The sequence below is a fragment of the Narcine bancroftii genome, unplaced genomic scaffold, assembly GCF_036971445.1.
Source record: "Narcine bancroftii isolate sNarBan1 unplaced genomic scaffold, sNarBan1.hap1 Scaffold_160, whole genome shotgun sequence".
NCBI classification, from domain to species: domain Eukaryota; kingdom Metazoa; phylum Chordata; class Chondrichthyes; order Torpediniformes; family Narcinidae; genus Narcine; species Narcine bancroftii.
This window is the reverse complement of record NW_027211895.1, coordinates 4,332,921-4,347,374: the sequence shown is the minus strand read 5'-3', so window position 1 is coordinate 4,347,374 and position 14,454 is coordinate 4,332,921.

The window sequence follows — 14,454 nt, the reverse complement described above, 5'->3', positions numbered from 1 at the left end:
ATCAGAGGCGGGGAATCAGAGGCAGGGAATCTGAGGCAGGGAACCTGAGGCAGGGAATCAGATGAAGGGAATCTGCGGCAGGGAATCTGCGGCAGGGAATCTGAGGCAGGGAATCTGAGGCGGGGAATCTGAGGCGGGGAATCTGAGGCAGGGAATCTGAGGCGGGGAATCAGATGCGGGGAATCAGAGGCAGGGAATCAGAGGCGGAGAATCAGAGGTGGGGAATCAGAGGCGGGAAATCAGAGGCGGGGAATCAGACGCGGGGAATTAGAGGCAGGGAATCAGATGAAGGGAATCAGATGAAGGGAATCTGAGACAGGGAATCTGAGGCGGGGAATTTGAGGCGGGGAATCTGAGGCGGGGAATCTGAGGCGGGGAATCAGAGGCGGGGAATCCGAGGCGGGGAATCAGAGCCGGGGAATCAGAGCCGTGGAATCAGAGCCGGGGAATCAGAAGCGTGGAATCAGAGGCAGGGAATCTGAGGCAGAGAATCTGAGGCAGGGAATCTGAGGCGGGGAATCAGAGGCGGGGAATCAGAGGCGGGGAATCAGAGGCGGAGAATCAGAGGCGGGGAATCAGAGGCGGGGAATAAGAGGCAGGGAATCAGATGAAGGGAATCAGTTGAAGGGAATCTGAGGCAGGGAATCTGAGGCAGGGAATCTGAGGCAGGGAATCAGAGCCGGGGAATCTGAGGTGGGGAATCAGAGGCGGGGAATTAGAGGCAGGGAATCTGAGGCAGGGAATCTGAGGCAGGGAATCTGAGGCGGGGAATCAGATGCGGGGAATCAGAGGCGGGGAATCAGAGGCAGGGAATCTGAGGCAGGGAACCTGAGGCAGGGAATCAGATGAAGGGAATCTGCGGCAGGGAATCTGCGGCAGGGAATCTGAGGCAGGGAATCTGAGGCGGGGAATCTGAGGCGGGGAATCTGAGGCGGGGAATCTGAGGCGGGGAATCTGAGGCAGGGAATCTGAGGCAGGGAATCAGAGGCGGGGAATCAGAGGCGGGGAATCAGAGGCGGGGTATCAGAGGCGGGGAATCAGAGGCGGGGAATCAGAGGCTGGGAATCAGAGGCGGGGAATCAGAGGCGGGGAATCAGAGGCGGGGAATCAGAGGTGGGGAATAAGAGGCAGGGAATCAGATGAAGGGAATCAGATGAAGGGAATCTGAGGCAGGGAATCTGAGGCAGGGAATCTGAGGCAGGGAATCAGAGCCGGGGAATCTGAGGCGGGGAATCAGAGGCGGGTAATCAGAGGCGGGGAATGAGAGGCGGGGAATCAGAGGCGGGGAATCAGAGGCGGGGAATAAGAGGCAGGGATCAGATGAAGGGAATCAGATGAAGGGAATCTGAGGCAGGGAACCTGAGGCAGGGAATCAGAGCCGGGGAATCTGAGGCGGGGAATCAGAGGCGGGGAATCTGAGGCGGGGAATCAGAGGCGGGGAATCAGAGGCGCGGAATCAGATGCGGGGAATCAGAGGCAGGGAATCTGAGGCAGGGTATCTGAGGCAGGGAATCTGAGGCGGGAAATCAGAGGCGGGGAATCAGAGGCGGGGAATCAGATGCGGGGAATAAGAGGCGGGGAATCAGAGGCGGGAAATAAGAGGCGGGGAATCAGATGAAAGGAATCAAATGACGGGAATCTGAGGCAGGGAATCTGAGGCAGGGAATCTGAGGCGGGGAATCAGAGGCGGGGAATCAGAGGTGGGGAATTAGAGGTGGGGAATCAGAGGCGGGGAATCAGAGGCGAGGAATAAGAGGCAGGGTATCAGATGAAGGGAATCAGATGAAGGGAATCTGAGGCGGGGAATCTGAGGTGGGGAATCTGAGGTGGGGAATCTGAGGCGGGGTAACTGAGGCGGGGAATCTGAGGCGGGGAATCTGAGGCAGGGAATCTGAGGCGGGGAATCAGATGCGGGGAATCCGAGGCAGGGAATCAGAGGCGGGGAATCAGAGGCGGGGAATCAGAGGCGGGGAATCAGAGGCGGGGAATCAGAGGCGGGGAATTAGAGGCAGGGAATCAGATGAAGGGAATCAGATGAAGGGAATCTGAGGCAGGGAATCTGAGGCGGGGAATTTGAGGCGGGAAATCTGAGGCGGGGAATCTGAGGCGGGGAATCAGAGGCGGGGAATCCGAGGCGGGGAATCAGAGCCGGGGAATCAGAGCCGGGGAATCAGAGCCGGGGAATCAGAGGCGGGGAATCAGAGGCAGGGAATCTGAGGCAGGGAATCTGAGGCAGGGAATCTGAGGCGGGGAATCCGAGGCGGGGAATCAGAGGCGGGGAATTAGAGGCGGTAAATCAGAGGCGGGGAATCAGAGGCGGGGAATAAGAGGCAGGGAATCTGATGAAGGGAATCAGTTGAAGGGAATCTGAGGCAGGGAATCTGAGGCAGGGAATCTGAGGCAGGGAATCAGAGCCGGGGAATCTGAGGTGGGGAATCAGAGGCGGGGAATTAGAGGCAGGGAATCTGAGGCAGGGAATCTGAGGCAGGGAATCTGAGGCGGGGAATGAGATGTGGGGAATCAGAGGCGGGGAATCACAGGCAGGGAATCTGAGGCAGGGAACCTGAGGCAGGGAATCAGATGAAGGGAATCTGCGGCAGGGAATCTGCGGCAGGGAATCTGAGGCAGGGAATCTGAGGCGGGGAATCTGAGGCGGGGAATCTGAGGCGGGGAATCTGAGGCGGGGAATCTGAGGCGGGGAATCTGAGGCAGGGAATCTGAGGCAGGGAATCTGAGGCAGGGAATCAGAGCCGGGGAATCTGAGGCGGGGAATCAGAGGCGGGTAATCAGAGGCGGGGAATGAGAGGCGGGGAATCAGAGGCGGGGAATCAGAGGCGGGGAATAAGAGGCAGGGATCAGATGAAGGGAATCAGATGAAGGGAATCTGAGGCAGGGAACCTGAGGCAGGGAATCAGAGCCGGGGAATCTGAGGCGGGGAATCAGAGGCGGGGAATCAGAGGCGGGGAATCAGAGGCGGGGAATCAGAGGCGCGGAATCAGATGCGGGGAATCAGAGGCAGGGAATCTGAGGCAGGGTATCTGAGGCAGGGAATCTGAGGCGGGAAATCAGAGGCGGGGAATCAGAGGCGGGGAATCAGAGGCGGGGAATTTGAGGCGGGGAATCTGAGGCGGGGAATCTGAGGCGGGGAATCAGAGGCGGGGAATCCGAGGCGGGGAATCAGAGCCGGGGAATCAGAGCCGGGGAATCAGAGCCGGGGAATCAGAGGCGGGGAATCAGAGGCAGGGAATCTGAGGCAGGGAATCTGAGGCAGGGAATCTGAGGCGGGGAATCCGAGGCGGGGAATCAGAGGCGGGGAATTAGAGGCGGTAAATCAGAGGCGGGGAATCAGAGGCGGGGAATAAGAGGCAGGGAATCTGATGAAGGGAATCAGTTGAAGGGAATCTGAGGCAGGGAATCTGAGGCAGGGAATCTGAGGCAGGGAATCAGAGCTGGGGAATCTGAGGTGGGGAATCAGAGGCGGGGAATTAGAGGCAGGGAATCTGAGGCAGGGAATCTGAGGCAGGGAATCTGAGGCGGGGAATCAGATGCGGGGAATCAGAGGCGGGGAATCAGAGGCAGGGAATCTGAGGCAGGGAACCTGAGGCAGGGAATCAGGTGAAGGGAATCAGATGAAGGGAATCTGCGGCAGGGAATCTGTGGCAGGGAATCTGAGGCAGGGAATCTGAGGCGGGGAATCTGAGGCGGGGAATCTGAGGCGGGGAATCTGATGCGGGGAATCTGAGGCGGGGAATCTGAGGCAGGGTATCTGAGGCAGGGAATCTGAGGCAGGGAATCTGAGGCAGGGAATCAGAGCCGGGGAATCTGAGGAGGGGAATCAGAGGCGGGTAATCAGAGGCGGGGAATGAGAGGCGGGGAATCAGAGGCGGGGAATCAGAGGCGGGGAATAAGAGGCAGGGATCAGATGAAGGGAATCAGATGAAGGGAATCTGAGGCAGGGAACCTGAGGCAGGGAATCAGAGCCGGGGAATCTGAGGTGGGGAATCAGAGGCGGGGAATCAGAGGCGGGGAATCAGAGGCGGGGAATCAGAGGCGCGGAATCAGATGCGGGGAATCAGAGGCAGGGAATCTGAGGCAGGGTATCTGAGGCAGGGAATCAGAGGCGGGGAATCAGAGGCGGGGAATCAGAGGCGGGGAATCAGAGGCGGGGAATCAGAGGCGGGGAATAAGAGGCGGGGAATCAGAGGCGGGGAATAAGAGGCAGGGAATCAGATGAAAGGAATCAAATGACGGGAATCTGAGGCAGGGAATCGGAGGCAGGGAATCTGAGGCGGGGAATCAGAGGCGGGGAATCAGAGGTGGGGAAATAGAGGTGGGGAATCAGAGGCGGGGAATCAGAGGCGAGGAATAAGAGGCAGGGTATCAGATGAAGGGAATCAGATGAAGGGAATCTGAGGCGGGGAATCTGAGGTGGGGAATCTGAGGTGGGGAATCTGAGGCGGGGTAACTGAGGCGGGGAATCTGAGGCGGGGAATCTGAGGCAGGGAATCTGAGGCGGGGAATCAGATGCAGGGAATCAGAGGCAGGGAATCAGAGGCGGGGAATCAGAGGCGGGGAATCAGTGGCGGGGAATCAGAGGCAAGGAATCTGAGGCATGGAATCAGAGCCGGGGAATCTGAGGCGGGGAATCAGAGGCGGGGAATCAGAGGCGAGGTATCAGAGATGGGGAACCAGAGGCAGGGAATCAGAGGCGTGGAATCAGAGGCGGGGAATCAGAGGCAGGGAATCAGATGAAGGGAATCAGATGAAGGGAATCTGAGGCAGGGAATCTGAGGCAGGGAATCTGAGGCAGGGAATCTGAGGCAGGAAATCTGAGGTGGGGAATCTGAGACGGGGTAACTGAGGCGGGGAATCTGAGGTGGGGAATCTGAGGCAGGGAATCTGAGGCGGGGAATCAGATGCGGGGAATCAGAGGCAGGGAATCAGAGGCGGGGAATCAGAGGCGGGGAATCAGAGGCGGGGAATCAGAGGCGGGGAATCAGAGGCGGGGAATTAGAGGCAGGGAATCAGATGAAGGGAATCAGATGAGGGATTCTGAGGCAGGGAAACTGAGGCGGGGAATTTGAGGCGGGGAATCTGAGGCGGGGAATCTGAGGCGGGGAATCAGAGGTGGGGAATCCGAGGCGGGGAATCAGAGCCGGGGAATCAGAGCCGGGGAATCAGAGCCGGGGAATCAGAAGCGGGGAATCAGAGGCAGGGAATCTGAGGCAGGGAATCTGAGGCAGGGAATCTGAGGCGGGGAATCAGAGGCGGGGAATCAGAGGCGGGGAATCAGAGGCGGAGAATCAGAGGCGGGGAATCAGAGGCGGGGAATAAGAGGCAGGGAATCAGATGAAGGGAATCAGTTGAAGGGAATCTGAGGCAGGGAATCTGAGGCAGGGAATCTGAGGCAGGGAATCAGAGCCGGGGAATCTGAGGTGGGGAATCAGAGGCGGGGAATTAGAGGCAGGGAATCTGAGGCAGGGAATCTGAGGCAGGGAATCTGAGGCGGGGAATCAGATGCGGGGAATCAGAGGCGGGGAATCAGAGGCAGGGAATCTGAGGCAGGGAACCTGAGGCAGGGAATCAGATGAAGGGAATCTGCGGCAGGGAATCTGCGGCAGGGAATCTGAGGCAGGGAATCTGAGGCGGGGAATCTGAGGCGGGGAATCTGAGGCGGGGAATCTGAGGCGGGGAATCTGAGGCGGGGAATCTGAGGCAGGGAATCTGAGGCAGGGAATCAGAGGCGGGGAATCAGAGGCGGGGAATCAGAGGCGGGGAATCAGAGGCGGGGAATCAGAGGCGGGGAATCAGAGGCTGGGAATCAGAGGCGGGGAATCAGAGGCGGGGAATCAGAGGCGGGGAATCAGAGGCGGGGAATAAGAGGCAGGGAATCAGATGAAGGGAATCAGATGAAGGGAATCTGAGGCAGGGAATCTGAGGCAGGGAATCTGAGGCAGGGAATCAGAGCCGGGGAATCTGAGGCGGGGAATCAGAGGCGGGTAATCAGAGGCGGGGAATGAGAGGCGGGGAATCAGAGGCGGGGAATCAGAGGCGGGGAATAAGAGGCAGGGATCAGATGAAGGGAATCAGATGAAGGGAATCTGAGGCAGGGAACCTGAGGCAGGGAATCAGAGCCGGGGAATCTGAGGCGGGGAATCAGAGGCGGGGAATCTGAGGCGGGGAATCAGAGGCGGGGAATCAGAGGCGCGGAATCAGATGCGGGGAATCAGAGGCAGGGAATCTGAGGCAGGGTATCTGAGGCAGGGAATCTGAGGCGGGAAATCAGAGGCGGGGAATCAGAGGCGGGGAATCAGAGGCGGGGAATAAGAGGCGGGGAATCAGAGGCGGGAAATAAGAGGCAGGGAATCAGATGAAAGGAATCAAATGACGGGAATCTGAGGCAGGGAATCTGAGGCAGGGAATCTGAGGCGGGAAATCAGAGGCGGGGAATCAGAGGCGGGGAATCAGAGGCGGGGAATTTGAGGCGGGGAATCTGAGGCGGGGAATCTGAGGCGGGGAATCAGAGGCGGGGAATCCGAGGCGGGGAATCAGAGCCGGGGAATCAGAGCCGGGGAATCAGAGCCGTGGAATTAGAGGCGGGGAATCAGAGGCAGGGAATCTGAGGCAGGGAATCTGAGGCAGGGAATCTGAGGCGGGGAATCCGAGGCGGGGAATCAGAGGCGGGGAATTAGAGGCGGTAAATCAGAGGCGGGGAATCAGAGGCGGGGAATAAGAGGCAGGGAATCTGATGAAGGGAATCAGTTGAAGGGAATCTGAGGCAGGGAATCTGAGGCAGGGAATCTGAGGCAGGGAATCAGAGCTGGGGAATCTGAGGTGGGGAATCAGAGGCGGGGAATTAGAGGCAGGGAATCTGAGGCAGGGAATCTGAGGCAGGGAATCTGAGGCGGGGAATCAGATGCGGGGAATCAGAGGCGGGGAATCAGAGGCAGGGAATCTGAGGCAGGGAACCTGAGGCAGGGAATCAGATGAAGGGAATCTGCGGCAGGGAATCTGTGGCAGGGAATCTGAGGCAGGGAATCTGAGGCGGGGAATCTGAGGCGGGGAATCTGAGGCGGGGAATCTGAGGCGGGGAATCTGAGGCGGGGAATCTGAGGCAGGGTATCTGAGGCAGGGAATCTGAGGCAGGGAATCTGAGGCAGGGAATCAGAGCCGGGGAATCTGAGGAGGGGAATCAGAGGCGGGTAATCAGAGGCGGGGAATGAGAGGCGGGGAATCAGAGGCGGGGAATCAGAGGCGGGGAATAAGAGGCAGGGATCAGATGAAGGGAATCAGATGAAGGGAATCTGAGGCAGGGAACCTGAGGCAGGGAATCAGAGCCGGGGAATCTGAGGCGGGGAATCAGAGGCGGGGAATCAGAGGCGGGGAATCAGAGGCGGGGAATCAGAGGCGCGGAATCAGATGCGGGGAATCAGAGGCAGGGAATCTGAGGCAGGGTATCTGAGGCAGGGAATCAGAGGCGGGGAATCAGAGGCGGGGAATCAGAGGCGGGGAATCAGAGGCGGGGAATCAGAGGCGGGGAATAAGAGGCGGGGAATCAGAGGCGGGGAATAAGAGGCAGGGAATCAGATGAAAGGAATCAAATGACGGGAATCTGAGGCAGGGAATCTGAGGCAGGGAATCTGAGGCGGGGAATCAGAGGCGGGGAATCAGAGGTGGGGAAATAGAGGTGGGGAATCAGAGGCGGGGAATCAGAGGCGAGGAATAAGAGGCAGGGTATCAGATGAAGGGAATCAGATGAAGGGAATCTGAGGCGGGGAATCTGAGGTGGGGAATCTGAGGTGGGGAATCTGAGGCGGGGTAACTGAGGCGGGGAATCTGAGGCGGGGTATCTGAGGCAGGGAATCTGAGGCGGGGAATCAGATGCAGGGAATCAGAGGCAGGGAATCAGAGGCGGGGAATCAGAGGCGGGGAATCAGTGGCGGGGAATCAGAGGCAAGGAATCTGAGGCATGGAATCAGAGCCGGGGAATCTGAGGCGGGGAATCAGAGGCGGGGAATCAGAGGCGAGGTATCAGAGATGGGGAACCAGAGGCAGGGAATCAGAGGCGTGGAATCAGAGGCGGGGAATCAGAGGCAGGGAATCAGATGAAGGGAATCAGATGAAGGGAATCTGAGGCAGGGAATCTGAGGCAGGGAATCTGAGGCAGGGAATCTGAGGCAGGAAATCTGAGGTGGGGAATCTGAGACGGGGTAACTGAGGCAGGGAATCTGAGGCGGTGAATCTGAGGCAGGGAATCTGAGGCGGGGAATCAGATGCGGGGAATCAGAGGCAGGGAATCAGAGGCGGGGAATCAGAGGCGGGGAATCAGAGGCGGGGAATCAGAGGCGGGGAATCAGAGGCGGGGAATTAGAGGCAGGGAATCAGATGAAGGGAATCAGATGAGGGATTCTGAGGCAGGGAAACTGAGGCGGGGAATTTGAGGCGGGGAATCTGAGGCGGGGAATCTGAGGCGGGGAATCAGAGGTGGGGAATCCGAGGCGGGGAATCAGAGCCGGGGAATCAGAGCCGGGGAATCAGAGCCGGGGAATCAGAAGCGGGGAATCAGAGGCAGGGAATCTGAGGCAGGGAATCTGAGGCAGGGAATCTGAGGCGGGGAATCAGAGGCGTGGAATCAGAGGCGGGGAATCAGAGGCGGAGAATCAGAGGCGGGGAATCAGAGGCGGGGAATAAGAGGCAGGGAATCAGATGAAGGGAATCAGTTGAAGGGAATCTGAGGCAGGGAATCTGAGGCAGGGAATCAGAGCCGGGGAATCTGAGGTGGGGAATCAGAGGCGGGGAATTAGAGGCAGGGAATCTGAGGCAGGGAATCTGAGGCAGGGAATCTGAGGCGGGGAATCAGATGCGGGGATTCAGAGGCGGGGAATCAGAGGCAGGGAATCTGAGGCAGGGAACCTGAGGCAGGGAATCAGATGAAGGGAATCTGCGGCAGGGAATCTGCGGCAGGGAATCTGAGGCAGGGAAGCTGAGGCGGGGAATCTGAGGCGGGGAATCTGAGGCGGGGAATCTGAGGCGGGGAATCTGAGGCGGGGAATCTGAGGCAGGGAATCTGAGGCAGGGAATCAGAGGCGGGGAATCAGAGGCGGGGAATCAGAGGCGGGGAATCAGAGGCGGGGAATCAGAGGCAGGGAATCAGAGGCTGGGAATCAGAGGCGGGGAATCAGAGGCGGGGAATCAGAGGCGGGGAATCAGAGGCGGGGAATAAGAGGCAGGGAATCAGATGAAGGGAATCAGATGAAGGGAATCTGAGGCAGGGAATCTGAGGCGGGAAATCAGAGGCGGGGAATCGGAGGCGGGGAATGAGAGGCGGGGAATCAGAGGCGGGGAATCAGAGGCGGGGAATAAGAGGCAGGGATCAGATGAAGGGAATCAGATGAAGGGAATCTGAGGCAGGGAACCTGAGGCAGGGACACAGAGCCGGGGAATCTGAGGCGGGGAATCAGAGGCGGGGAATCTGAGGCGGGGAATCAGAGGCGGGGAATCAGAGGCGCGGAATCAGATGCGGGGAATCAGAGGCAGGGAATCTGAGGCAGGGTATCTGAGGCAGGGAATCTGAGGCGGGAAATCAGAGGCGGGGAATCAGAGGCGGGGAATCAGAGGCGGGGAATAAGAGGCGGGGAATCAGAGGCGGGAAATAAGAGGCAGGGAATCAGATGAAAGGAATCAAATGACGGGAATCTGAGGCAGGGAATCTGAGGCAGGGAATCTGAGGCGGGGAATCAGAGGCGGAAAATCAGAGGTGGGGAATTAGAGGTGGGGAATCAGAGGCGGGGAATCAGAGGCGAGGAATAAGAGGCAGGGTATCAGATGAAGGGAATCAGATGAAGGGAATCTGAGGCGGGGAATCTGAGGTGGGGAATCTGAGGTGGGGAATCTGAGGCGGGGTAACTGAGGCGGGGAATCTGAGGCGGGGAATCTGAGGCAGGGAATCAGAGGCGGGGAATCAGAGGCGGGGAATCAGAGGCGGGGAATCAGAGGCGGGGAATCAGAGGCGGGGAATTAGAGGCAGGGAATCAGATGAAGGGAATCAGATGAAGGGAATCTGAGGCAGGGAATCTGAGGCGGGGAATTTGAGGCGGGGAATCTGAGGCGGGGAATCTGAGGCGGGGAATCAGAGGCGGGGAATCCGAGGCGGGGAATCCGAGGCGGGGAATCAGAGCCGGGGAATCAGAGCCGGGGAATCAGAGGCGGGGAATCAGAGGCAGGGAATCTGAGGCATGGAATCTGAGGCAGGGAATCTGAGGCGGGGAATCCGAGGTGGGGAATCAGAGGTGGGGAATTAGAGCCGGTAAATCAGAGGCGGGGAATCAGAGGCGGGAAATAAGAGGCAGGGAATCTGATGAAGGGAATCAGTTGAAGGGAATCTGAGGCAGGGAATCTGAGGCAGGGAATCTGAGGCAGGAAATCAGAGCCGGGGAATCTGAGGTGGGGAATCAGAGGCGGGGAATTAGAGGCAGGGAATCTGAGGCAGGGAATCTGAGGCAGGGAATCTGAGGCGGGGAATCAGATGCGGGGAATCAGAGGCGGGGAATCAGAGGCAGGGAATCTGAGGCAGGGAACCTGAGGCAGGGAATCAGATGAAGGGAATCTGCGGCAGGGAATCTGCGGCAGGGAATCTGAGGCAGGGAATCTGAGGCGGGGAATCTGAGGCGGGGAATCTGAGGCGGGGAATCTGAGGCGGGGAATCAGAGGCGGGGAATCTGAGGCGGGGAATCTGAGGCGGGGAATCAGAGGCGGGGAATCAGAGGCGGGGAATCAGAGGCCGGGAATCAGAGGCGGGGAATCAGAGGCGGGGAATCAGAGGCTGGGAATCAGAGGCTGGGAATCAGAGGCGGGGAATCAGAGGCGGGGAATCAGAGGCTGGGAATAAGAGGCAGGGAATCAGATGAAGGGAATCAGATGAAGGGAATCTGAGGCAGGGAATCTGAGGCAGGGAATCTGAGGCAGGGAATCAGAGCCGGGGAATCTGAGGCGGGGAATCAGATGCAGGGAATCAGAGGCAGGGAATCAGAGGCGGGGAATCAGAGGCGGGGAATCAGTGGCGGGGAATCAGAGGCAAGGAATCTGAGGCATGGAATCAGAGCCGGGGAATCTGAGGCGGGGAATCAGAGGCGGGGAATCAGAGGCGAGGTATCAGAGATGGGGAACCAGAGGCAGGGAATCAGAGGCGTGGAATCAGAGGCGGGGAATCAGAGGCAGGGAATCTGATGAAGGGAATCAGATGAAGGGAATCTGAGGCAGGGAATCTGAGGCAGGGAATCTGAGGCAGGGAATCTGAGGCAGGAAATCTGAGGTGGGGAATCTGAGACGGGGTAACTGAGGCGGGGAATCTGAGGTGGGGAATCTGAGGCAGGGAATCTGAGGCGGGGAATCAGATGCGGGGAATCAGAGGCAGGGAATCAGAGGCGGGGAATCAGAGGCGGGGAATCAGAGGCGGGGAATCAGAGGCGGGGAATCAGAGGCGGGGAATTAGAGGCAGGGAATCAGATGAAGGGAATCAGATGAGGGATTCTGAGGCAGGGAAACTGAGGCGGGGAATTTGAGGCGGGGAATCTGAGGCGGGGAATCTGAGGCGGGGAATCAGAGGTGGGGAATCCGAGGCGGGGAATCAGAGCCGGGGAATCAGAGCCGGGGAATCAGAGCCGGGGAATCAGAAGCGGGGAATCAGAGGCAGGGAATCTGAGGCAGGGAATCTGAGGCAGGGAATCTGAGGCGGGGAATCAGAGGCGGGGAATCAGAGGCGGGGAATCAGAGGCGGAGAATCAGAGGCGGGGAATCAGAGGCGGGGAATAAGAGGCAGGGAATCAGATGAAGGGAATCAGTTGAAGGGAATCTGAGGCAGGGAATCTGAGGCAGGGAATCTGAGGCAGGGAATCAGAGCCGGGGAATCTGAGGTGGGGAATCAGAGGCGGGGAATTAGAGGCAGGGAATCTGAGGCAGGGAATCTGAGGCAGGGAATCTGAGGCGGGGAATCAGATGCGGGGAATCAGAGGCGGGGAATCAGAGGCAGGGAATCTGAGGCAGGGAACCTGAGGCAGGGAATCAGATGAAGGGAATCTGCGGCAGGGAATCTGCGGCAGGGAATCTGAGGCAGGGAATCTGAGGCGGGGAATCTGAGGCGGGGAATCTGAGGCGGGGAATCTGAGGCGGGGAATCTGAGGCGGGGAATCTGAGGCAGGGAATCTGAGGCAGGGAATCAGAGGCGGGGAATCAGAGGCGGGGAATCAGAGGCGGGGAATCAGAGGCGGGGAATCAGAGGCGGGGAATCAGAGGCTGGGAATCAGAGGCGGGGAATCAGAGGCGGGGAATCAGAGGCGGGGAATCAGAGGCGGGGAATAAGAGGCAGGGAATCAGATGAAGGGAATCAGATGAAGGGAATCTGAGGCAGGGAATCTGAGGCAGGGAATCTGAGGCAGGGAATCAGAGCCGGGGAATCTGAGGCGGGGAATCAGAGGCGGGTAATCAGAGGCGGGGAATGAGAGGCGGGGAATCAGAGGCGGGGAATCAGAGGCGGGGAATAAGAGGCAGGGATCAGATGAAGGGAATCAGATGAAGGGAATCTGAGGCAGGGAACCTGAGGCAGGGAATCAGAGCCGGGGAATCTGAGGCGGGGAATCAGAGGCGGGGAATCTGAGGCGGGGAATCAGAGGCGGGGAATCAGAGGCGCGGAATCAGATGCGGGGAATCAGAGGCAGGGAATCTGAGGCAGGGTATCTGAGGCAGGGAATCTGAGGCGGGAAATCAGAGGCGGGGAATCAGAGGCGGGGAATCAGAGGCGGGGAATAAGAGGCGGGGAATCAGAGGCGGGAAATAAGAGGCAGGGAATCAGATGAAAGGAATCAAATGACGGGAATCTGAGGCAGGGAATCTGAGGCAGGGAATCTGAGGCGGGAAATCAGAGGCGGGGAATCAGAGGCGGGGAATCAGAGGCGGGGAATTTGAGGCGGGGAATCTGAGGCGGGGAATCTGAGGCGGGGAATCAGAGGCGGGGAATCCGAGGCGGGGAATCAGAGCCGGGGAATCAGAGCCGGGGAATCAGAGCCGTGGAATTAGAGGCGGGGAATCAGAGGCAGGGAATCTGAGGCAGGGAATCTGAGGCAGGGAATCTGAGGCGGGGAATCCGAGGCGGGGAATCAGAGGCGGGGAATTAGAGGCGGTAAATCAGAGGCGGGGAATCAGAGGCGGGGAATAAGAGGCAGGGAATCTGATGAAGGGAATCAGTTGAAGGGAATCTGAGGCAGGGAATCTGAGGCAGGGAATCTGAGGCAGGGAATCAGAGCTGGGGAATCTGAGGTGGGGAATCAGAGGCGGGGAATTAGAGGCAGGGAATCTGAGGCAGGGAATCTGAGGCAGGGAATCTGAGGCGGGGAATCAGATGCGGGGAATCAGAGGCGGGGAATCAGAGGCAGGGAATCTGAGGCAGGGAACCTGAGGCAGGGAATCAGATGAAGGGAATCTGCGGCAGGGAATCTGTGGCAGGGAATCTGAGGCAGGGAATCTGAGGCGGGGAATCTGAGGCGGGGAATCTGAGGCGGGGAATCTGAGGCGGGGAATCTGAGGCGGGGAATCTGAGGCAGGGTATCTGAGGCAGGGAATCTGAGGCAGGGAATCTGAGGCAGGGAATCAGAGCCGGGGAATCTGAGGAGGGGAATCAGAGGCGGGTAATCAGAGGCGGGGAATGAGAGGCGGGGAATCAGAGGCGGGGAATCAGAGGCGGGGAATAAGAGGCAGGGATCAGATGAAGGGAATCAGATGAAGGGAATCTGAGGCAGGGAACCTGAGGCAGGGAATCAGAGCCGGGGAATCTGAGGCGGGGAATCAGAGGCGGGGAATCAGAGGCGGGGAATCAGAGGCGGGGAATCAGAGGCGCGGAATCAGATGCGGGGAATCAGAGGCAGGGAATCTGAGGCAGGGTATCTGAGGCAGGGAATCAGAGGCGGGGAATCAGAGGCGGGGAATCAGAGGCGGGGAATCAGAGGCGGGGAATCAGAGGCGGGGAATAAGAGGCGGGGAATCAGAGGCGGGGAATAAGAGGCAGGGAATCAGATGAAAGGAATCAAATGACGGGAATCTGAGGCAGGGAATCTGAGGCAGGGAATCTGAGGCGGGGAATCAGAGGCGGGGAATCAGAGGTGGGGAAATAGAGGTGGGGAATCAGAGGCGGGGAATCAGAGGCGAGGAATAAGAGGCAGGGTATCAGATGAAGGGAATCAGATGAAGGGAATCTGAGGCGGGGAATCTGAGGTGGGGAATCTGAGGTGGGGAATCTGAGGCGGGGTAACTGAGGCGGGGAATCTGAGGCGGGGTATCTGAGGCAGGGAATCTGAGGCGGGGAATCAGATGCAGGGAATCAGAGGCAGGGAATCAGAGGCGGGGAATCAGAGGCGGGGAATCAGTGGCGGGGAATCAGAGGCAAGGAATCTGAGGCATGGAATC